This window comes from Macaca fascicularis, chromosome 3 (assembly GCF_037993035.2).
Source record: "Macaca fascicularis isolate 582-1 chromosome 3, T2T-MFA8v1.1".
NCBI classification, from domain to species: domain Eukaryota; kingdom Metazoa; phylum Chordata; class Mammalia; order Primates; family Cercopithecidae; genus Macaca; species Macaca fascicularis.
The window spans coordinates 178,016,394-178,041,876 of record NC_088377.1 but is presented as its reverse complement, the minus strand read 5'-3'; the positions used below and the strand labels follow the sequence as shown (position 1 = coordinate 178,041,876).

The 25,483-nt window shown below is 37.3% G+C and overlaps 1 long non-coding RNA gene across 2 annotated transcripts in view; it reads right to left on the bottom strand.

Moving 5' to 3' along the window:
- Positions 1–24,112, bottom strand: part of LOC102141289 (uncharacterized) — a 133,876-nt gene extending 109,764 nt beyond the window's left edge. For both annotated transcript variants that reach the window (XR_010585863.2, XR_001489724.3), the window contains exon 1: positions 23,972–24,112. This is a non-coding gene — a long non-coding RNA (uncharacterized lncRNA). The remainder of the gene's footprint in view (positions 1–23,971) is intronic.
- Positions 24,113–25,483: the final 1,371 nt, after the last annotated feature.

Sequence of the window (25,483 nt, the reverse complement as noted above, 5' to 3'; positions counted from 1 at the left end):
TCTGCAACACCATTCTTTTGACATCATCTCCATATCTGTGGTTGCACATTCAGAGATTCCTGTGAATCCTCTTATTCACGTCACACCTGAGTGTTCTCTCTGACCTCTTTTCTTCTTGACTCTATCCTTTCCCATGCCCTCAGAAACTTCATTTTACCTTTCGTGCTCTCTCTTTTGTGTAACCCTCTCCATCACCTCAAATTATGTCACCAGCATGCTCACATCACTCCATAAACACACACACGCACAAACACACAGAAACTCCTTTTGTGCCCTCTGCTCACTATCCACCCCCACATTGATTTTTCAATGTTTCTTCTTTTTTTCAAAGACAACATTCTTGAAGGAGGAACCAACCCCTGCTATTTCATCACCACCCATTCATTCTTCAGCCCAAAGATGGATGTGTTAAAAAGCAAATGAAGCTGTACATCAGGGCGCCTCATTGCATGAACCCTTTCCAAGACCTTACACGTGGTTCTCAATTCATAACTGTGTATTCTTTGCCTTATAAAGGACCTTTCGCAGATTGTACAGCTGCAGGCTCCCATAATTTGGATCCATTCCTGGCTCTGCACACTGAAAACTGGCTTCTATTCTAACTATTCCTCTGAAGTTACTCTGACAAAGATCACAATTTCATTTCCAAATGATAAATCTGTAGTTAATTCTTAGTCTACTTGAAACTGTTGCTTTTGTCACAGTTAACCCTCTCATTCTTAAAACTGCCCCTTCATTTTCATTTCCATTCTTCTCTGAATCTCTTTAGACATCACTTGCCCCTTCTCAGGAACATGGATGGAGCTGGAGGCCATTATCCTTAGCAAAGTGACACAGGAACAGAACACCAAATACCACATGTTCTCACTTATAAGTGGGAGCTAAATGATGAGAGCACATGGAGACAGAGAGGGGAACAACACATACTGGGGCCTATTAGAGGAAGGAGGTTGGGAGGAGGGAGAGGATCAGGAAAAATAACTAATTGGTACTAGGTTTAATACCTGGGTGATGAAATAATCTTTACAACAAACCCTGATGACACAAGTTTACCTATATAACAAAACCTGCACATGTACCCCTGAACTTAAAAGTTAAATAAAATAAATAAACTGGATCATTTTATACAATGAAAAAAAAAAACCACTCAGTTTAAAAGAAAGAAAAACTGAGCATTTTTAATTTTATGTAAAAAAGAAAACTTTTAAAGAAAATCCCCATCAATTCATATCTGTAATAACCAAGGCTTTCTACACCTATTTTTAAGCAGTTCAGCACGGCATAGTGAAAAGAGCATTGAACTGTGAGCCCAGGAAGAGGCATATTAGGCTTCTCTTTGCCACTTACTTACTTTGTGGCCCTGAGCTAGTGACAGAAGGATGGTGGAGTTCAGTTTCCTAAAATATAAAGGAGTCAGACTGGATGATCAGTAAGATTTCTTCTAAACCTGAGACATAATCTTTGTAATGAATGATTTGCATTAATTTTTATTTTAGTGACTGCCCTAAGGCAAACATATGCTACTTAAGGATGAAAAAAAAAAAAAATGTTACCAAGCCAGAATCCTAAGAGATCCAATAAGCTGCCTGAGAATTAGGTTTTTCCATTAATTAATTCCAGATTTCTCCTTTAATAAGCTAAATAATAAAACATAGAAAGTAATTCTCTTTAGCAGGATTCTGCAAACTTTTTCTGTAAAGGGCTAGATAGCAAATATTTTAGGCTTCGTTGGTCATAATATCTCTGTTTCAACTTCTCTACTCTGCCACTGGTATATAAAAGCAGCTATATGGGATATATAATAAATGGGAGTATCTGTGTTTTACAAAACTTTATAAAATAGGCAACAAGCAGCATTTGACCCATAGGCTATAGTTTGCTGATCCTAATTCTTTAACATGATCAGATATTAACATAAGGATCTTAATATAATCAGATAACAATATAGATGTATTAAGTCATATCCTTCTGCTTCACATTTTCTCCATGTGCATATTCCTGTAGCCTAATGATGACAGTGACTAATCATGAGATCTAATGCTATCTATATTATATCCTAAATCCAGTCTCTTTTCATCATTTCCACTGCTTCCTCCCAACATCTCTCGCCTGGATTCTTGCAAAATGCCTCTGGTTTCCATCCTGTTACAGAGATCCTCTCAACAAGAACAGATCATGTCAATGTCCTTCTCCAACCCTCAGTGGTTTTGAGATTCCTCACCATGACCTCTAAGGCCCTCCCCAGTCACTCCCCTTCTCATTCTCAGTGCTCTAAGCATTCTTCCTGTGTCTTGAACTCACAAAGCTCACTCCTATCTCAGGGAGCCTAACTTTACATATCCTCTGCCCGGAATGCCTGATTTACAGATCATCATGTGACTACTTCTCACTGAACATCTAAGTGTCAATCCAGATGTCACCTTCTCAAACAAGCCTTCACTGACACTATCCCTTTCCCTCATCATTTTGAGCTATTGCCATTTCATATTTCTTCCTGAGCTCATCATCTTTGGAATAACATTACTTCATTGTTTTCTTGCACATTTATAGCCTGTTAATCCATTATATTGTGATTTTTTTAAGGGTCTTGTCCCCAGCCTCTGGAACACTGTTTGATATTCAATAGACACTCAATAAATATCTGTTGAATAAATTATTCTTCAATATTTTACATGTTTAAAGCCCATATTTTATCTTAAAATGAAATTATGTATCAATATTAGTATAGTCAACATGCTGTAACAAATAATCCCCAAAAGTTCTAATGAATGGTTCTGACACAGTGAAAGTGTATTTCTTGCTCACATAATAAAACTAGGCAGATGGATATTTTAGGAACTGAACTTGGAGGTGGCACATGTCATCTCTGCCCATCTTTTATTGGCTAGAACTCAGTGACAGGACTATACCTAAATGCAAGGAATACTGAGGAGTGTAGTTGTTGCCTGGGTCAACCCTTGTCAGTGACAACTACTCTATTAGAGTGGGAGCCCAGATCATTGTTGTACAGCTCACCGTCTCTGCTGGGGTACCCATTTATTAACTACAACATCTCCACATGCTTTTGCCAGGAACCTTTAAATGTGGTAGCTATACAGCTACCACAGAATAAGTACATCATTACAAATGATTTTCACATGGTCTATAGCAATTCAAACAATGAAATAAAATGGAAAATAATATAAGTCCTTATCTTCACGCTAATTCTTGTATTTTTACCCAGGAGCTTTCTATGTCATACAAATCATGCCACATCTAGCATTGCCCAAAATACCTTCATAGCTATACCCAGACCTCAAATTTTTCTCCTTCATGTACCATGTTTCTCTGATTAGCTAAGAAGTTGTCCACGTCATGCTCTAGGTTCATTCTCCATCCTACATCTCTGCTAGGCTTTTCTCAAACTTATCTCAAAATCTAATCTGAAAAAGTCAGTTACAGTAAAAACCAACTTGTACTTAAAATATTCATAAGATATTTTATGTATATAAATTAACAAAATGTTAAATATGTATTTGAGTGATAGAAAAATGTATAATTTTCTGCTATTTTTCATTATCTGTATTTTTTAATATTCTACATGTATTTCCTAAGCATAAGTAAAATACAAGTCCATTGACTTTCCATCAACTTTAGGGCACTGGTGCTGCCTCTGTATTTTCTCTTACCCAATTTCCAATACCTCATTTAAAGGTCTTGTTCTTTGCCAAAGTTTTAAAGGAACTTTGCTTCTTGAAAGAGAGGAAAATAGCTTCTGAAATTCTGAATATTACATCATTTCCTTTAATCACGTAACGCACTTGCTTGGTAAAGCACTTTACTATAAAGATAGATTTTTATAGTTATAAAATCCAACATAAAATAGGACATTGAACAAGATTTTAGCTTGTCTCATAATAGCACAAATGGGATTTTTATCTATACATGAACAATCCTGGAACCTCATTTTAAGTAGCAGCTTCAACCTCTCTCTCTCATTGTCTCAAGATTGCTCAAAAGAAGCAAGACTGAAAAAGTTTAGTGATCTTTTTCCCTTTCCTTTCACTTAAGGGAGCATGGCTATTAACCAATATTAGGTAACAGAGGCAAAATATAAAACAAAAGGATAAATCATCTAAAAATATGTACTCTGAATGATGGAGAATTTACACTACGTGGTACTTAATGCCACACGGTCTTCAAGCTGAGCGACTGATTATTGAACCACTGAAAGCTCTTTCTCAGTCTCTTCTCAGGCCTAAAAACAGTAGGCAAATCAGTATCCACATTCAAACATTCGTTGATTTTATTCATCCTCTAAAAGCAACAGCACCAGGCCTTTGTTACCCTTCCTAAATTGAGGAATCTCACATGTGAGCAAACACGTGTGAAATGTCATTCTGAGGTCTCTACAGAGGACCCCATATTTACCCCATATTTATTTGATATCTTTAAACAGCCCAAACCTCTGTAATGCAGGTCCCTTCCACACGCTAGTCCCTTGGAGTCAAAAGCACTGCTCCCACTCCTCAAGGCAGTCTGTGCCATACACAGCTCTCCAAACCAGTTCCAAGTCCTTCCACCCAGAAGGTTTACACCACAAATGTGTGGACTCATGCGCGCGCGCACGCGCGCGCACACACACACACACACACTTGCATTAACTTTATCAGATGGCATGACGTGGCTGGAGTTATTAATGGGTACATAAAGATTAAATCTGGATGTATTCCTAAGACTTTTATTCACCAAAATGGAGACATGGTGGTGCTAGGTTAAACCTCTGGCTCATAGTTTGACCTATTCATGATCATAGATCCCTTGAGAGTCTAATGAAAGCTCTGGATCCTATTCCAATAAGATATCTGCAATTATGCATACACACACAATGTGATGCATAATTTCAAGGTGCTCATGAACCTCCCTGAGGTCCATAGACCCCTCAGGTTTAGAATTTTGAACACAAATTTAGAAAGCAATAGCTCTGCAAACTTGACAAAATCAGTATCAGGCCCAGGAGTGTGAAGAAATCAGTATCAGGCTGTAATCTGATTTCTTCCTGGAGGAACTAACCCCACCATTTTTTTTTAACTTAAATTCCATTTTAGGCATTACACCACTCTGTTTATCTCATTCTTCCTCTTTCCTTAGCCCCCGCTATTCTCTCCTTCATTCTTCTCACTGACCCTCTCTGTCTCTTTCTGATTTCATTGTCTTCATTGCTTTCCCAGTGTCTGTTTTAAATGTATCTCTCCTTTTCTCTTACTGTCTCTCTCTCACTCCCCACACATCTCTCTCTCTGTCTCTCTCTCTCACTCCCCACACATCTCTCTCTCTGTCTGTCTCTCTCTCACTCCCCACACATCTCTCTCTCTGTCTGTCTCTCTCTCACTCCCCACACATCTCTCTCTCTGTCTCTCTCTCTCTTTCACACACACACACAACATGTACACACACACAGGTGTGTGCCATTAGTTGCTTCTATTATGTCTGATTTAAGAATTTGGTATCTGTTATAACACTACAGCTTGCAACTCCAGAATTGCTCTACTCTGTAAGCATTCAATCAATTATAATTCTTCCAGATCATTTAAAGTCTTTCTATTGTCTTACTCTTGCTGAATAGCAATCACTCCATCTGTAATGTCATAGTTTAATGTCTCAGTATAAAAATTCTTTGCTAATAAAAATTATTTATCCTTTTAGTCTTCACATTGCAGCATGCTATGAAATGTGCCAGTGCGTTGACTGCTGTTTGAATCCCCAGGCATATTTAAACATGTCGACCTAAAAGTGCCATACACAATAATATTGTCTATACTGAATTGGAGTTTCCACACTGATTTCTATATTTTCTTTCTCCAGCAATGAAACATTGCTGTGTGGATATGCAAATGGAACTGTATCTTGCACATTTCTATTTAAATTATAAAAATAACTCACGCATGTGCCCACATGCACAGAAACATGCACAATTTGTAATGAGATATACTTATGGTAAAGAAAGATTAGAGCAATAAAAAGAACTGAATGACTACCAAAAGGAAATACTGATTCCCAATGATTAACTCAACATAAAGCATGGAAACTCACCCTAGAACGAAGTCAAATGTCATCATGCTCTAGTGCCTTCACTTACACTGCTTTCCCTCTCTCTTTCCTTACTCTGTGCACCTATGTGTACACACTTCCTTCGGCTACAATCTGCACGTCGAATCACCCAGTGGTAATTGTAATTTGATCATTACTAAGCTAGGATCTTTATTTATCTCATTTTTATTTTTTAATTGCAACTATACCATCACTTTTTCCTTTGTCCTTTCTGTGTTTTATTCACTTTATAGCAGGTTGCACCTTCACAATGAAAACCATTCCTTTAAAGGTGACTAAACCCAATTACTCAGTCAGAATAGCCTGTTCAGTGGTCTGACACCCTTCAGCTTGTGTCTATCATTCTTGTCTTTTATACCAGAATCTTCAAAGATTTTTTCCTTTATAAAAACTTCTGGGTTTTTATAAATGATCCAAACTTCATTTTCACATTGCTCTTAATATTGGCAGTTTGGCATTCCATTATCTTTCAATTGAATACTTTTGTAAATTGGTCATTGCTTTCTATATTGACAGCCTGACAGCTCTTTCTGTGTATAATATCTTGTTGACATGAACATAAGTTTAGTTTGCTCTTGATGGACAAATCTACCACTGGCGGATTTCCAAATATACTTCTGTACAGGAACATCACTCAAAGATAGCCATAAAGTTACTGATGTGATTGACTTTTTGTCAATAAAATGCAGCCTTAGACCCAGGAAGCACTTAGGATGCTTGATAATTATCAACTATGTAATGAAACTGGCTAATTTACATGCCATCTACAACATACCCTCACATTCATACCTCATTCTATCTTTCATACAACCTTACAAGTGAGGTATTATTGTTCCTAATAATATATGAGAGTTAAAGAACCCAAGGTTGAAAGAGGTTGGGTAGCTGTTTTCCAAAGTTAGTTAACAAATAGCAAAAAATGTATTGTCCAATCAAAATTTTATCAATATTAAAAACAATTTTAATATTACAAATTTGCTATTATATCCATATTGAAGCCAAGATGCTTACTGGTCTGCCATTAATATTTTTATAATAACTCATCTAATCTATCTTGTATATGTGTTTTGTTTGCAGAATTGAGGTCAAATTATACACTTACATTGTTATACGTTTCCTTTTCATTTAAATTCTAACATGCTCTTTGCAAACATCATTTTAAAGGTCTCCATAATCATTCATCTCAATTCATTTAACAGTCTCCTTACTGACCCATTTAAGCTATTTCCGTATATATTTGTATGTTTCTAGAAACATGTTTATACATGAGACTCTCCAGCATTTTATCTTATTTTCTAAGATAAATTTCTATCAGCAGATGGAAAAGTAGCAAATTTTTTTGGTTTCTTGATAAACACTGGGAAATTGCTTTTCAAAGAATTGCATAATTTACATTTCCATAATAAGCTTATGATACTGCTTATTTCTGAAATAAGCAGTTTTATTTTCTTGCTAGTATTGTTATTCACAGTTTTAAAAATTTAGATAAGTTCATAGTTAAATATATTTTGATGATGTGTTAATTGATAATATTTACTCATGAGACAATATTTTCCCATAGGATTTTAGTCATTTTAGCCATTTGTATTTCCATTTCTATAAATTGTTTGTTGACCACTTACTTGGAATCTTTGTGTAATAACCTAAGTGTCTATCTTATAAAAGTGTGTAACGTAAGTTACATACAAGAGTGTCTGTATAAGTTCTATATATTAAACATTTTAACCCCTTCTCTATGTTTGCAAATATTTTTTAAATATTAGGGTGCCTAACAAATTAGCCTTTTAGTGTTGAGCAACATACTTGTTAAACATTTAATTGTAGTGAAATCTGCTATCATTGCCACAGTAAATTCATTGCTTTCCAAAATAGAAGACACCCATGCAGAGATTTAATACATATTTGTTTATATTTTTCTTTTTTATAGTAAGACTTTATTTAATTTATTACTTTCGAAGTGTCTTTGAAGAGTGTGTTATGTATGGGGAAAAAGCTTGCGCTGAATAATCACTTAATAATTGATAGTGATTAGTCAACAGTTTCAGTGTGATTTATTGAATGATTCACTTTTCGGTAATTTGTGATGTTTCATTAGTCATATAATAATCCTTTATATAAAAGAATCTGTTTCTGGCCCATTTTGTCAGTTTTGTTTAGTTTTATAGTTTAAATTATTATGCCATTACAAAGCATTTAATATCTGAAAAATCTATTTCCACTTCAATACTTTTACTTCCAAATGTTCTTATCTATTCACACCTTATAAAAAATCTTTATTCCACAAATTTTTACATTTCTAAGTTCCAAGAAAATCTAGAAATATAAATTATAACAATAGAATTTATAAATAGAATAATACGTTTTTCTCTGTTTGGGAACCCTTTCTAATGTTTACCTTTCATTTTTTGTGTTTTGTAGGATTCTTTATTTAATATTGCTAGTATCTATTAACTTTTTCTTAAAATGTAGAAAAAAAGACATACTTGCTTGTATAGACAGGGATAAAATACTCATGTGGAAAAGGGGTTTAATGCTAGATCACAAGAGATGTTATAAAACGGCGCTTAATACAATGATGGATTTATCATGACCGGTGTCTGTCTCCCTCAAAGAAAGACTATTACTAAATAAACTCATTACACTGGGGTATACAATCCAAATACAAATAGTAACTATAAGTGAATAGATATATCATTCTCATGAATTTCAAAATTTGAAATTGTTTTAATGAAAATTCCACTCATAGATTGAATGCAATCACAATCAAAAGTTTAATGTCTTTCTTTTGTAGAATTGACAAGCTGATTCTAGAAGTTATATGAAAAGGCAAAAGACTTAAAATAGCCAAAATAATTTTGAAATAAAGTTGAAGGAGTAACAGTGATTTTAAGACTTATTATTATAAGCTATAGTAAGCAAGACAGCAGTTACTAAAAGGGTAGACTTTTAAATCAATGGAAGAGAAAAGAGTTTGAAAATAGACCCACATATATATGGTCAATTAGTTTTTCATGAAGATGTTAAGATAATCCAAAAGAGAGAAAAGCAATTGGATTAAATGTAATTGGATTAAATGGATATCATATGGGGAAAAAAAAACATTGATCCTTACCTCACATCATACACAAAACTTACTTAAACTGAAATGGGAAAAGAGCCTAAATGTAAAACCTAAAAATCAAAATTTTTGGAAGAAAACACAAGAGAAAATCTTGATTACCTTAAGATAGAACACAAAGAGGACAAAACAGAAAAGAACAAAATGATAATTGGATTTTGGATTTGAAACAAAGGTGTTTTCAACAAAAAGCCTATTGTTCTTTTGAAAATATCATTTTTTAGAAAAAGGGAAACACACTGGGAAAAAATATTTGCAAAGAACATCTCTGAAAAAAATATCAAAAAAATCTTTAAAATTCCATATAGTGAGGCAATCCACAAAAGTCACAGGGTTTGAAATGATACCTCAAAAAGATAAGTAATAATATGTAGTTTAATATGTAATAGACAAATATATTAAAAGGTGCTCAACATCATTAATCATGAGGAAAGTACAAATTAAAACCACAGTGAGGTATTACTACATACCCATCAGAATGGCTAAAATTAAAATGCCTGACCAGACCAAGTGTTGATGGGGATGTGAAGCAACTGGCACTCTCATACACTGCTAATGAAAATATAAAGTTGTATACATTTTGGAAAACAATTGGAAACTGGAATTTCCAAATTATAGAAAACAGCTTGATGACTTCCTAAAAATTTAACATATACCTGCCATACTTAGCCATTCTACCCCAAAGCATTTGCCCAAGAGAAATGAAAACATATCTCCAGACTAAGTTTTATACATGCTAGTAGAAGCTTTAATTGTAATAACCAAAACCTAGAAATAACCCAAGTGTCCATCAATATATGAAGAGATAAACAAACTGTGGCATATCCATACTTGGAAATACCACTTAGCAATAGAAAATATGAGCTATTGATATACGCAGAAACATGGATGGATTTCAAAATAATTATGTTGAATGAAAGATGCCAGGCAAAAAAGAATGTATCATGTAGATTTCCATTTATATAAATTTCAAAAACATGGAAACTGTAGTGACAGAAAATAAGTCAGTAGTTTTCTGGAGAAGTGAAGGACAGAGCCATCATGAGAACATTTGGGGGCTGATGGTTCTGATGTGATTTCATAGGTGATGGTCATGGTTTCACAGGTGAATATGTATCTCAAAACTGAGCAAATGGTCACTTTAAACATATGCAGTTTATCCCATATCAGTTATACCTAAATAAAATTAACAAAGTTTCTTCCTATAACCATATAATTATGATTTATTAATATAATAGACTATATATCCGGTTATATTTTCCATCGTGTTTGTGAATTTTATATTCCTACAAGATTATTGGGTTTTATATTTCTTTTCTATTTGTATTGGATCACTTTACTAAAATTTCTTATTAGTATGAAAACTTTTCTCAGTTGATTTTCTATGCTTTTTAATGTAATCATTTATATTTTTTACCAAACAATGATTATTTTATGTCCTTTTGGTTGAAAATTACATAACCCAATTAACATTAGACATGAAGTGTGGAACAGCAGCTGCTATTACTGTCTGGAGTAATACGATGCACTTGATGTTTCAGAGGATAAACCACAACACTTGTGTTGATACTCAAGGTAACAAAGCATTTTCACTTTGGATTTAAAACAAAGGTGATTATTTGAGGTCAGGAATTCCAGACTAGCCTGGCCAACATTGCAAAACCCCATCTCTAATAAAACTACAAAAAATTAGCCAGGGGGTGTGGCATGTGCCTGTAATTCTAGCTACTCGGGAGGCTGAGGCAGGAGAATCGCTTGAACCCGGGGGCGCAAAGGTTTCAGTGAGCCGAGATTGTGCCACTGCACTGCAGCCTGGGTGACAAGAGCTAAATTCTGTCTCAAAAAAAAAAAAAAGAAAAAAGAAAAACAAATAAAACAAAGATGTTCTCAACAAAGAAGTCTGGAAATCCTTATTTCTTTGCTGCAGCATGTAGAAAATAATGCTGATTGTGCACAGAGAAAACAGAAGAGAGAATACCTAGGGTTCAGAGAGAAGAGAGTGCTGTAGCAACCTTCACCCAGTAGTCAGGTTCAAATTATCTTTTTTATTGATATAAAATAGCTGTACATATTTGGGTGGTACATGTGATATTTCATACATATATACAATGTGTAATGATCAGATAAGGGTAACTGGGATATCCATCACCTCAAACATTTACCTTTTCTTTGTGTTGAAACATCCTAACTCTTCTCTTCTAGTATTGCAAGGAGACTGTAGTCAACAAAATGCCTTTTGAAGAAATCAGTGAAGACTCAGGATTTAAAGGATGTCTTATTAGCAAAAACATAGTAATACAGGCTATGGAGGAAGATTCAGACATTGCCAATCAGTAGGTAATGCATAAAGCAGGTCACACAGGCTGGTGTCCACACCAGATCAGAAGCAAATTTTGTCACTAGCATAATTTCCTGATGTCACTTCTGCTCTTTCCTCTCTCTGCCAGGATATCAATCATACTGTGGTATTTTGCATCCTTGCAGTCTCTCCTTTGTTTTGTTTATTTGTTTGTTTTGTTTGTTTTTGAGACAGAGTCTCACCCTATCGTCCAAACTGGAGTGCAATAGCATGATCTTGGCTCACTGAAACCTCCACCTCCCAGGTTCAAGCAATTCTCCTGCCTCAGCCTTCTGAGTAGTTGGGATTACAGGTGCCTGCCACCATGCCCAGCTAATTTTTGTGTTTTTAGTAGAGACGGGGTTTCACCATGTTGGCCAGGATGGTCTCGAATTCCTGACCTCGTGATCTGCGCACCTCGGCCTACCAAAGTGCTAGGATTACAGGCATGAGACACTGCGCCCGGCCTCTCCTTACCTTTTTATGTGTTCTGTTACTCACTGCTTCCATCTTCCCCCTCATAGTGACCCATCCTTATGTTATTTTTTAAAAATGTTATTTTAACTCCTTGAGAATATAAAGAACCTATTTTCTATTTTTTTTTCTCTTTGTAGTAATGGATGAGTTTTACTTTCAGACTTTCCCCTTTTATCCCTTTTTATGTTTTTCTGCCTTTTTTGGGGGGAGGGGGTGGTGGTAATGCCTGATTTTTCCTTGCTTATTCATCTTTAAATGAAGACAGAGATCTATGGAGATACATTTTTGCCAATACCCGATATAAGTATGTAGAGGAACTTCTCTTTCCTCAAGAGGATTAATATGTTAATTGGATTCCATTTCCAAATATGAACCTGGAAGGTAGGTTGCTATAAATAACTGAGTTCAATACCAGGACCTACTAGAAATGAATCTTGGGCAACTTTGTTGAATAGCGGTAGTTCTCTGATCTTCTGGAATTGAATTTGTATCCTGAAATTTTTAAACTAGTTCACAATTGTTTCTCTTTGCCTATAACTGAAAAACAACATTTTCTTATATATAGCACTTCCTTTCTCTTCCCCTGGGCAATTTTCACTTGTTTTAGAATTTTATGTCCTACCCTGCCCCACCCACCTGCTCCCTCACCTGGGTCAGTTAATTACATACTTGAACTGCATTTTCTGAATGGATTGCTTTCAGGTGGGGGAAGCTGGGAAGGTAGCAGTCCAGGGGGCCTGCCCAAATTTCTGTCTGGTGTTGCTTTTGTGTCTTTAAATTCAGATAGACAACTTTGGCTTGTCATGTCATATCTCTTCCTTCCTACTTCTGAATTTGCCCAAGGATGGAGTATTTTGAGGCACCTGTTTCTTGGTTCCTCATTCTCAGAGCAATAAGTAGAAATTTCTCCCAAATGTGGCATATGGGTAACCTGGTTTCCAGTACTGTTGCGGGATTTGGTCTTTCTGTGTCTCCATGGGCACCGTCAGTCCAAGTACTTTCAGAAGCAAGTAATAAAAATTCTACTCTACCTGGCTTAAACAAAACACAGTGAGGCTTCAGTGGGAAACTCACTAATCCAAAGTTAAGAAGTACAGGAAGGCATCATAAGAGACTAAACAGATGGGTCAAACGAGTTCAAGGAAGCAAGTGCCTCAGCCTCTCTTCAGCCCCATGGCCAATGTCTGTTTCTGGGGTCATCTGTGGTATTTTTTTCCCTCTAGGCAAACCACCTTTTTCTACTTCCCTTGTGCATATTTAAAACCATTACTTCAATCTTGGAACTACGTATCTGGGCTCAAGAGAGACCAAACTGACAAATGTCCTAGTTCTAGCTCAAAATTCCAGAGGGAGAATTTCTTATTGGTCAAGTGATTCTTGATCTCTACAGCTGCGACAAGAGGATCTCACCACGTAATATAAAAGTCACCCAGTCTGTATTGGGGGTGAAGGAAGTGGTATAATGGAGGACGGGGAAAAAGTAGGCAGTTAAAGTTTAAAGGTAAATAAATAGCAGGGGGCAGTGGTGTGCACCTGTAGTCCCAGCTACTCAGGTGGCTGAGGCAGGAAGATCGTTTGAGCCCAGGAGTATAAGGCCAGCCTGGGCAACACAGCAAGATCCCTGTCTCCAAAAATAAATAAAGAAGATAAATAAATCAGCTTTTACTATAGACTAGATTTTCAGGTGTGGGGGTGGCAGGGATCAGATTTCTTTACCATAGAAGTAGGACTTCTCAGAGCTTTTAATTAGCAAATTTTATGTTATCTTCTATTTAGTAGGAGATAAAGTATAGAACATTTCTCAATTATTTTACCAAGAAGCCCTTCTGGCAGAATATTTTTTTAAAGCAAGCTTCCATTTACTTTTTTTTTAACTTCAATTTTTATTTTAGATTCAGGGTTACATATACAGGTTTGTCACATGGGTAAATTGTGTGATTCTGAGGTTTTGGATGTGACTGAATCTGTCACCCAGGTCATGTCCCTAGAATCCAATAGGTAGTTTCTCAACCTTTGCCACCCTCCCTCCTCTAGGAGTCCCCACTGACCATTGTTCCCATCTTTATGTCCATGTGTACTCAGTGTTTAGCTCCCACTTATATGTGAGACTATGCAGTAGTTGGTTTTCTGTTCCTGTGTTAATTCATTTCGAATAATGGCCTCCAGCTACATCTACGTTGCTGCAATGGACATGATTTCATTGTTTGCTATGGGTGTGTAGTATTCAATTGTATATATGTACCACATTTTCTTTATCCAATCTACCATTGGGCACTTAGGGTGATTCTGTGTCTACATTATTGTGAATAGTGCTGCAGTTAACATATGAGTGCATGTGACTTTTTGGTAGAATGATCTATTTTCCTCTGGGTATATACCCAGTAATAGGATTGCTGGATCAAATGGTAGTTCTGTTGTAAGTTTTTTGAGAAATCTCCAAACTGCTTTCCACAGTGGCTGAACTAATTTATAGTTCCATCAACAGTGTATAAACATTCCCTTTTCTCCACAGCCTCAGCCTCATCAACATCTACTATTTTTTTATTTTTTAGTAATAGCCATTCTGATTGGTGTGAGATGGTATCTCATTGTGGTTTTGATTTGCATTTCTCTGATGATTAGTGATATTGAGAATTTTTTCATGTTTCTTGGCCACTTGCATGTCTTCTTTCGAGAAGTGTCTGTTTATGTCCTTTGCCCACTTTTTAATGGGATTATTTGTTCTTTGCTTGTTGAATTAAGACAATTATATTAAGAATGAACTAAGTATAATGATATACTAAGATTAGCTAGTATTCTTTTGGATACTATATCTTTGTCAGATGCGTAGTTTGCACATATTTCCTTCCATTCTGTAAGTTCTCTGCTTACTCTGTTGATAGTTTCTTTGGCTGTGCAGAAGCTCTTTAGTTTAATTAGGTCCCACTGGTCAGTTTTTGGTTTTGTTGTAATTGCTTTTGAGGATTTAGTCATAAATTCTTCGCCAAGGCCTATGTCCAGAATCATATTTCTTTTTTTTTTTTTTTTTTTTTTTTTTTTGAGATGGAGTCTCGCACTCTCGCCCAGGCTGGAGTGCAGTGGCGCCATCTTGGCTCACTGCAAGCTCTGCTTCCTGGGTTCACGCCATTCTCCTGCCTCAGCCTACCCAGAAGCTGGGACTACAGGCGCCCGCCACCATGCCCAGCTGACTTTTTTGTATTTTTAGTAGAGACGGGGTTTCACCGTGTTAGCCAGGATGGTCTTGATCTCCTGACCTTGTGATCCACCCGCCTTGGCCTCTGAACATAATCATATTTCCTAGATTTTTTTCTAGGATTTTTATAGTTTCAGTTCTTACATTTAAGTACAGACTATAGATTTACAGAAAGATAGAAGAGGGTAAATCAAACATAATTCACTTACTGCCATCTTACTTCAAGATTCTCAACGTACTTTAAATTTAATTAATCTTTTACAAGTCGTACATGAATTTATTTGAAAAATGCAAACAGTACAAAAAGACAAGCATTTTCTTTTTTTCTCATTCTCACCTTACAGATGTGACTACTGTTAAACATTTTTAAGTATCTTATCACAAATTTCCTACACATATTGTAGCTAAGTCCAAACTTATTCTGCTTACTGCATGACAATCAGTAAGTCGAGAGACAAGGAGTTGGAGCAAGGAAAATAACTTTTTGCAGAGTCTTCTGGGAAGATGGTAGACTAATGTCCTGAAGAACCATCTTAAATCAGAACAAATTTCAGGCCCTTTTTATGTTAATGGCAGGGGGAAGAGGAGGGGTTTGGGATCAGGAGGCACCTGATGACCGGAGACATCTAGGTGCCAGTGAAGGTATGAGGAGGCCAAGAAACCTTTCCATCTTTGGAGAGTCACAACACTCCCATAAATCCTCAATACAACATTGTTACTTGTGTGTACACCCTCCCTTATCTCCTTGGGACTCATTCTAGGAAGGGATTATTACCATTTAAACAATAAGCTAAGTTCCTCTCATAGTTACCTTGGCCTACATGCAGAGATAAGCAAAGGCAGTTAACCTGAAAGATACCACCATGGGGGTTAGGAGCCAAATGGAGTCAGTCATGCCAGGGTGCCTTTTCACTACTACAACATGCACATATAGCTACACACACACATACATACACATATATATCATATACTTTGGAAATATTCTATGTATAATATTCTCATTTATATTTTTCTCATTTAGCGATATGTCTTCACAAGTTTTCCATAATTTATTATACCTATTTTTATTGATTGATATTTGGGTTGCTTTTTTATTTTTGTGTACAAAGGTGAGAAATCCATAAATTTTATTTATTTTTAAAAAATTGTTTTTAACTTTTATATTAAGATCTGGGGTACAAGTGGAGGTTTGTTACATAGGTAAACTTGTGTCATGGGGGTTTGCTGTACAGACTGTTTCATCACCCAGGTATTAAGTCTAGTACCTATTAATTATTTTTCTGATCCTCTCACTCCTCTCACCCTCCACCCTCCAATAGGCCTCAGTGTGTGTCGTTCCCCTCTCTGTGTCCCTGTGTTGTCATCATTTAGCTCCCACTTATAAGTGAGAACATGCAGGATTTCATTTTCTGTTCCTATGGTATTAATAATTTGCTAAGGATAATAGCGTCCATGACATAAATTTTAAATATGAATTTGTTGAATGAAAGGATAGGTGCTTTTAAAATTTTAAAATAAATTATCGAACTACCCTTCAAAGAGTCTATGCCAGTTGTGTACTCACACAAAATAGTGTAGAAAACATCCTCTAACCCTATATTCTCCCTGAAAATGTGTATTACAAAGAGTTACATCTAATTATTTTAACTTGAAATGGATGGTGAGAAGCCAGACGATATTAATATACGTTCTTTGAAACACATAAAAATCTGCTGTTTTTTTTTTTCTTAATGTTCAAATATGTGGCTCTTGCTTTTAATTACTGTAAGAAACCTGATGCACAAAGGAAGGGTTATTTGCTCTAAGATTAATAGTTATTGCCAGCCTCAGCAAACTGTTAGGATAGAATGCAGCGAACACCCAAAAGGTAGACGATAGGTCTGCAGTAGCAAGGAGGGTGGCTGCCTTCAGCAAAACATACAAACTAGGAACTTGTCTTCCTGTGCAATATTTTACCCCTTCAATTTCCAGGAGGAACAGAGGAAGAACATGGCTGGTTTGAGTCCAATTAGATAATTTTGAAAGGGTATCATAGGTGGTTTCAGTGTTTATGAAGGAATGATTAACTTTCTTCTGGATTTGTGAATTTCCTTTGCCCACAAAGGGGGAACAAAGACTAGTATTACCAACCGCTTTTTGTTTCTCTGATAAAACTTATCTTAAAAAATGCCTGCCCCTGTTTCAGACCTTCTGTCTTTATAAACAGCATAATATGCCTGCTAGGGCTAAAATACTCAACATATGGATGTTTGAAAACCTCTAGATGAAAAGCAAAATGTCCCCATCTTATGTAATGAAGAAACAGCTGTTGTATGTTAGTTTGTAGCAGTGTCATTAAAAATTTTTGCATAAATTAATAATACAGGTAAACATACGCATGTTTTTCATTGATTTCTATCATTATCTTGACACAAAAGCAGCATAATTAAAATCAAACTTCACATATATCACAGAAAATTATAAATGCATTTAAAATAAAATATTTCGGGTAGTAGTAATTAAATCAAATATTATGCTGAAAATATTATACTAGAAATGGCAGCAGTTCTGTGTTATAGAAAGAGCTCTGTCCTAGAACTGAGACAATCTAGGTTCAAATTCTACCCTTAGAGAGTTTCTTGCCTTAACTGATCTCACCTTCCTTAACTCTAAAATGGAGAGAGGGCAGTTCTGAGAATTCAATGAGAGAACATGTAGAAAAGTATCTTTTACAATCCATTTTTTAAAATATGCTGTTACAAAGCTTTAAATATCATATTTTATTTTAGAGAAGTTATGAAAATATATTGAAAAGTTATTTGTGTTACTAATATCCATATTTGCCATTTGTTGTTCTCCTTGTATATACAGATTAGATAATTTCTTTTTTTTTTTTTTTTGAGACGGAGTCTCGCTCTGTCGCCCAGGCTGGAGTGCAGTGGCGCGATCTTGGCTCACTGCAAGCTCCGCCACCTCCCAGGTTCACGCCATTCTCCTGCCTCAGCCTCCCGAGTAGCTGGGACTACAGATGCCCGCCACCTCGCCCGGCTAATTTTTTTGTATTTTTAGTAGAGATGGTGTTTCACCGTGTTCGCCAGGATGGTCTCGATCTCCTGACCTCGTGATCCACCCGCCTCAGCCTCCCAAAGTGCTGGGATTACAGGCGTGAGCCACCGCGCCTGGCAGATTAGATAATTTCACAATGGAATTACAAATATCTGTAATGAGTTTTTGTCTATCCATTCATTCATTTATAAATGTATCTACATATATTCAAATAAATGCACACACACACACACATACATATGGTGAGGGGAGAGGATGTGTTAACAGATACTCTGAACAAATCAGACATGATTCCTGCCCTTGTGGTGCTTACAGTCTAGTGGAGAGGGAAGCTGTTAACCAAATAATCAAACATATAAACCTGATGACGTTGTTAGACGATTTCCCCTGGCCAGGGAGATCAGGAAGGGATTCTCATGGAAACTGATGCTTGAACCGAGATTTATCTGAAAGATGATATAAATTAACAAGGGAAAAACTGGAAAGAATTGTTTAGTCTTGGACAAGAGCTCTGTGGCAGGATGGAGCATGGCCAACACACAGGACAGAAAGTCAGTAGGTTTGGAACTAAAAAAGTTAGGATGAAGGGTGAAATTGAGTGAGGAGGTCACAAGGGACCTGTGTTAAAATTCATATTTGAAAGTGACAGGAAAGGGAAGGGAAAACTCAGATAATGAATTTGGTTAACCATGAAGGTTTGAAAAAGTCCAGAGAAATCACAAGGCAAAGGTAAGCAGCCATGTGGAAAGGCAGGCTGGAGGCCACGAAGTCCTGAAAAACACTTCCAAAGAATTATCCCAGGGTGTGCCCACGTGTTTTCTTGTCTAGTTTGTGTTATCAATTGGATATAGGATTTCCTTGGCCCAAAAGAATATATTAGTCAAAGAGAGGTCAGAGACCAGCAGAGAAACCCTGCTGTCACTCCGGTATAGCTGCTTCTCCATAGACCTCGGGACGAGCACGCACGCTATATCCACAGACCATCCACAGGTTTAGAAAACATCCTAGAAGTTTCCCAGGTTTCTCACTTCCTCCTGCATTATGCCTCCTTCAAAGGTCGCAATTTTTCTGCTTAGATGTTTAGACCACAGGTTAACCTGTCTTTTAAAATCTTTACGAGATTACTATCTCCCAGTGAATGCTCATTTTTTTCCAAAAAGAAAATAAGGTTATCTGACTTATAAAATATGAGACTGCTTATGCAGCAATGAGACAACAGAGCAGCCCGGAGAGGTGTCTGCTGAGGGCTCTGCCAGTGCACTCAATGACTGGGTGACATCAGACCTGGAGCTTCAGGCAAGCCGGATGCAGGCTTCAGACACATTACCACTTACTCCCTGTTGTGGGTCTTCAGGGACAATGAGGAAGGCCAAGGGTGTATCTTGTTGCACCTTTAAAAAGATGTGATTAAGCTGGGAAGCTTGCAAAACCAAAGGGTTTATGTTCCCTCTTTTGTTTCTAGAAACTATCAGAAAATGTTTTGAACTATCTGACTGTACAAAAATAATCTGTTTTACCTGGCAGAGAGGTAGTTTTATATTGCACAATTACTAGTCCCTCCTAATTGAACTCAATCTTTGACCTAGAAAACACCACCACCTCAGCAAAATTAAATAAACAGAACCAAGAAGAGAAAGCACAGCAAAACCGCAAGGAAGGAAGAAAAAAAATCAAACACACTAAAAGAACACATTTTCAGAGCAAAGTCTCAGAGTGTAAGATGTATTTAGGGTAAAATATAGTCAGCCAGAAGAGACTATTTCAAGTGGACGAATTAAATTATCTAACATGTAAATGAAGTCACAAACCATAATTAATGTCTAAATTAAAATTGCAGGTATCAGCAATGTGCTAATCATGAACAGTGTCATGATTCTAATCCAGGTGGACACTCTGTGATTTTACTTTTTAAATTGAAATGCAACATAGCTCAATATAAAACCATCAGAAAGAATAACATGATAATTATACAGTAACGTTTGTATTTGAAATAGGATATTGATCACTGGGATGATGCACATTTGGTATGCTCTAATGCATTTCAACATACCAAAATAGCATGATAGATCTGGGGTAATTATATAGAAATTGACAGCACATTTATCACTGTTTGTGCTAATTTCACAACATTGGCATTTCCGTGAATTATGACCATGTCATCTCATGTGTATACAAATGTTAAATCATTTATGGCAACAATTGATCATTAACTATAGCATATTCTGAGGGGGGCACCTATAAGACTTTCAATTAAAGGAATGAATTTGGTGTTTAGGTGGTGCAATTAATTTGACAGGCACATTGACGTTTTAAAGGTGACTCATATATCATTCATTTTGTTGTTTTCATCTATAAAATGTTACTGAAGTAAGCATGTGGAAAGCATGAAGTATTTTTCAATCCAGAAATAGCCTCAATGTTGCAATACCTGTGTTGGAGAATATAAATTACCTGTTCTTTTGGAGAAATCGATCTACCACTCCACATTTAAAACCCATCTACCAAGAGATTTTGTTATCCAAGTTTCTAGGCAGCTAGTAAAGTGATTAGTTACTAATTACTCTAGGACTGAAGTAGAGAAAGAAAAAATGATAGAAAAAGAGAGCTACATAAAAAAATAAAAATGTATAAGCAAATAAAGGTCAAAGAGAATGAACAAAATCTAGAAGAGTACAGGAAAAAAGAAAAAGAACAGAGAATTAAATTCTGGAACACAGTTCTTCTTGAATTCAATTTAATTCAACAAGTATTTAAAGAGTATCTACTCAGGGTCATTTAGCTTGAACTTGTTTGCCAAAATTAAAGTCTTCACTAAAAGATTCTTTGATTCACCTCTTTCTAAGTAAGAGTTACTTCCTTAGCTCCTTGTTGCTAGATTATTTTAAAAGGCTCATAACCGTTTTCTGGCTAGAGTTTCTCAACTCTTGCATTTCCTATGTATCAATGCCAGATTAATATATCCCTAAAACCACCTTTGAAATTATTCTTCATTTCAAAACCTCTCAGTTCACTACAAGAACAATTCAATTCACTTCAACTCTTTGTACCTCATAGTAGTTGGAGGCAGAAGCATATTGATACCCTGCCTCTCAAACATTTTTTAAAAGCCCTAATTTTTAGTATTTGATGGTTTGTGGTATAAATACACCTACCATGGCTAATTTCAAACTACCATCTGATATCCTGAACCCAGAGTCAGGAAGAGACATGCATCATTGGCTCACTTGAGTCAGTAGGAACCAGCTCCAATATACCACTGTTTGGAGGGTACAAATCAAAATAAAATATACCCTCTACCTTGTAATTAAATGGCTCAATCTGAAATGAGAATTCCTTTCTCGAAATTCGCAGGGCATGTATCCTCTCCATAGTTCACGTGCTACCCTCATATGAGTATCATCATATTTACACCAACTGCATCCGAAAGTTTAGAGGTCGTAGACTGTATTCCATGCCTCTTTGTATAGTCAGCATCTGCAGCGTAGCACAGTAACTTGTACACAGTAAGTCCTCCACAAATGAATGATAGGTGTGGGTGAGGATAAATGAAAGTCTGAAATTAGTTGCTCCATTTATTCAAGCTTCACAGCCCTGTCATGACTACCTACTTTTATTTCAGGCTCTGTGTGAAACAAGACAACAACCTCATCTGTGTTAAATGCTACTCAGTATTTCCCTGACCCTAGCTGCTGAATCACCATTTTCATTATGTGACCTGGGTTCCAGTCTAGAGACATCGTATGTGCATTAGCCAGTATTTGCTAGGTCATACTGCATAACAATGTCCCCCCACAAATCTCAGCAACTTCCAAAAAAGGTTATTGTGTCAGTTGTGTTTCCTGTCAGCTGCAGGTCCAGTGTGGTTTTGTTCCAATTACAGATAGCCTGTATCTCTACTCTACTGTCTTTTCAAGTCATCCAGGCTGAAGCAGCCTCCATGTGCAATGGGCTGTTCTTATGTCACAGGGGAAGAGTAAAATGACTGGTCCTTACACAGTGGTGCCGAAGCTTCTTCCTGGACAGGGCCAATGTCACATCTACTCATATGCTGTTAATCAAAATGAATCACACAAGCCACATTTGACTATTCCTACAGAAGGCATCAAAAGTCACAAACAATGGGTTGAGATGTGCTATTCTCTTAACAGAGGAGGCAGGTAAATAATTTGAAAACAAAAATACGGTCTACCTCATTGGCCAAGCCCACTGATTACCTAATCACCCTTGTTAGGACTATATCCCCCTTCAGATAATGGAGGAGGCTCTAGAAACAAAGCAAAAGCTCAGTGAGAGGCTCTTCTGGGTTTCCCCCAGCAATGAAATTTCAAACAAATCTGAATTAAGACATAGACTTTGTTTACAAACCCAATACTTATTTTTCATTAGACTGTGTAGGGATGTTCCAGAATAGAGGAGCTAGCAATGGGTTTTACACAGGAGCTGTGCATGGGACTTGGACTCAAGGCCTGCTCTTCAGCCCACTGAGATATGAGTTTATTCATAAAAATGTAGGATCTCTTAGAGCTCCCCATTCAGGACTTGAAAATAAAGCTGCAACAATATTATCAACTGGGGATTAAGCAAGAAAGTCAATCAAGAGAAGCTGCAGTAGAAGCCAGAAGGAATGGCGCTAGACCTCAATGCTAAAAATCTATCCAAAAGAATCGATCTTTTCATAGTGGCTCAATGACATTGCTTTCATTTAAGTGACAGTTCTTCTCAGTCTATAGAAGGCTGGAGAGAACAGACTCACACTAGAGCTCAGTTAAGAAGTGGGCCAACCTTGGCCAGTCATGGTGGCTCACGCCTATAATCCCAGCATTTTGGCAGGCCGAGATGGGAGGATTACTTGAGGTCAGGAGTTCGAGACCAGCCTGGCCAACATGGTGAAACCCCATCTCCACTAAAAACACAAAAATTGTCTGGGTATGGTGCACGTGCCTGTGATCCCAGCTACTCCAGAGGCTGAGGCAGTAGAATTGCTTGAACCTGGGAGGTGGAGGTTGCAGTGAGCCAAGATCACACCATTGCACTATGCACTTCAGTCTAGGTGACAGAGTGAGACTCTGTCTCAAAAAAAAAAAAAAAAAAAAAAAGTGGGCCAACCACATGATGGCTGCTGGGGCCACCAATTCATAAAGAGAACTAACATGTCACTGGACTGCATCAGAAATACAGTGCCAAATTTTCGGGGCTCCACATACACTTTTTAATCACTGGCAAAATGTAAATTGCTTCTACTTCTTTCAAAGTCAAGAGCTTTAATTCAACGTGAAAAGAAGATACCCATCACACTTGCCACTGAGGCCACTCCTTTCTGGTGAGTATTTCAACGACATGCCATGCTATAATCCCAACAGAGTCACTCTCAGAATTAGCTAGAATTCTGAGGTCAGGTAGGAGACAGCACAGGCTGCCTACAGAAATGAAGGACTGCTTTAATTTTACAAATGTGTATGGTACCAGGTGACTCCCAAGAAGTTATTAGGATCAAAACAATTGCACACAATAAATCCTAACATAAACAAAATGATAGCTAAAAGTTATCATTACATAAAATATATATAATTCCTTGTTTTGAAGTTTTAAAAGGTTTATAACTTTTATTAGTGGAAATTTAGTTTTGACTTTTGAAAGTAAATTTAGTTGGATTTAGTTCAACTAAGTACTGAACAAATATTTAAAGAACAAAAGCTTGAAAAAGAACTACCTGGATGCCTGTATCTCAATGGAGTCCTAGGTCTCATTCATAGGCCAGCAAGTATTTTTGCATATTCAGCCAACTCTGCAGAAACTCCAATCCTCCTCAGATTTCTCCAACATGTTTCTGGAAATCATAAGCACAGTCTCTGGTGTGCTCTGTGACTCAGCCCTCCTGCATGACACATGGTATAGGTCATATTATTCCTCCCCTGTCTCTGCTGTCTATGGATCCAGTTTCCTATCTCTGCCAAGACAAAAGCAGGATATCTACTGCTGGTGCCCTCCAAAAGCATGACCCTCCATACCTGCCAAGCACTGCTGAGAATGCCAGTACCTGCCAAGGTCCCCATCAGGCTGCCAGTGGCCCATGTCAAGGAGACTGACATTTATGCAGAGGACAACTGTGCCTGATGTTCTGAGCCCTGTTATCTATGCTAAATTCCTCGTCTCTTGCCCTAACAAAAGCTGCTGGCACTGTCTTCTGTTGTGCAATGTTCTGGCATGGATGCTGCTGATAACATTCTCAGTGGCCCAACCCTTTTAGTATTTCCTTGGTCATCCATTGTTCCTGTGTTCCTGCAATTTGTGACATGAGTCCACCACGGGTCTGGCCAGAAGATGCTGAAGTAGTGGATACCATGTATTCCAGAGTCACTCCCTATCATCATTGAACCTGGCTGTGCCCTTTCATTTACCCGTAGGTGGATGTTTGCCCAACTCATGTAAACAGGAGCTCAAATCCTGATCCAGCCTAAGAATGGGGACTGGAGTGCCAGAGCTGAAGGCAGAGATACCATTCAAGGTCCCGTGGAATGGAATCTGTTTTCTCCCCGCAGTGGGGAGGTGACTGTGCAGATGCTGAACCAGTGAGGCCAGATTATGGTAAACTCTCCTTTAAAAGAATGTGGGCAGATTGTTAGTGTACATTTTTCTGGAATAGAAATATAGGCCTGACTACTGAAGGGCAGGTATAGAAGAAAGTGGCTTCTTTTTGAACTCTGTTGTATTCATCCTGTACTGAACATGCCATAGGCAGCAGTATTCCTTTTAGGAGACCATGGACAAAGAAATGCCACCCACAAATCTACTGCCTCTGCTCCTGCTGCTGTCAGTATCATCAGCAACATAAATCAGGAACAGAAGCATGCTGGTGTGTGACCTCTTCCTTCCAATCTGACCCAAGTAGCTATGCTAAGAGAATACAGCAGCTTTCCAGGTAAAGGCAGAATTGGGAACCAAGAGGACAGTCAAAAGCATCAGTTCCAAGAACACAAGCACAGGCTAACCCAAGTCTAAAGCAACAGCTTTGTAACTTGCCAGTGTGATAAGCCCTCCACAGCCCCTCTGAGCTTGGTGGCTCAGCCACAGAACCTCTCAGATGGGAGACTGTCCTTCAAACAGCCTGGCAGAAATGCTGCTCCATTGTTTTTGTAGAGAATGAATCCATGCACAGAAACATCCACGCACATTTCCCCATCCTTGCAAATGGGTCCATTAAACAACTCTGCCCAATGGACAA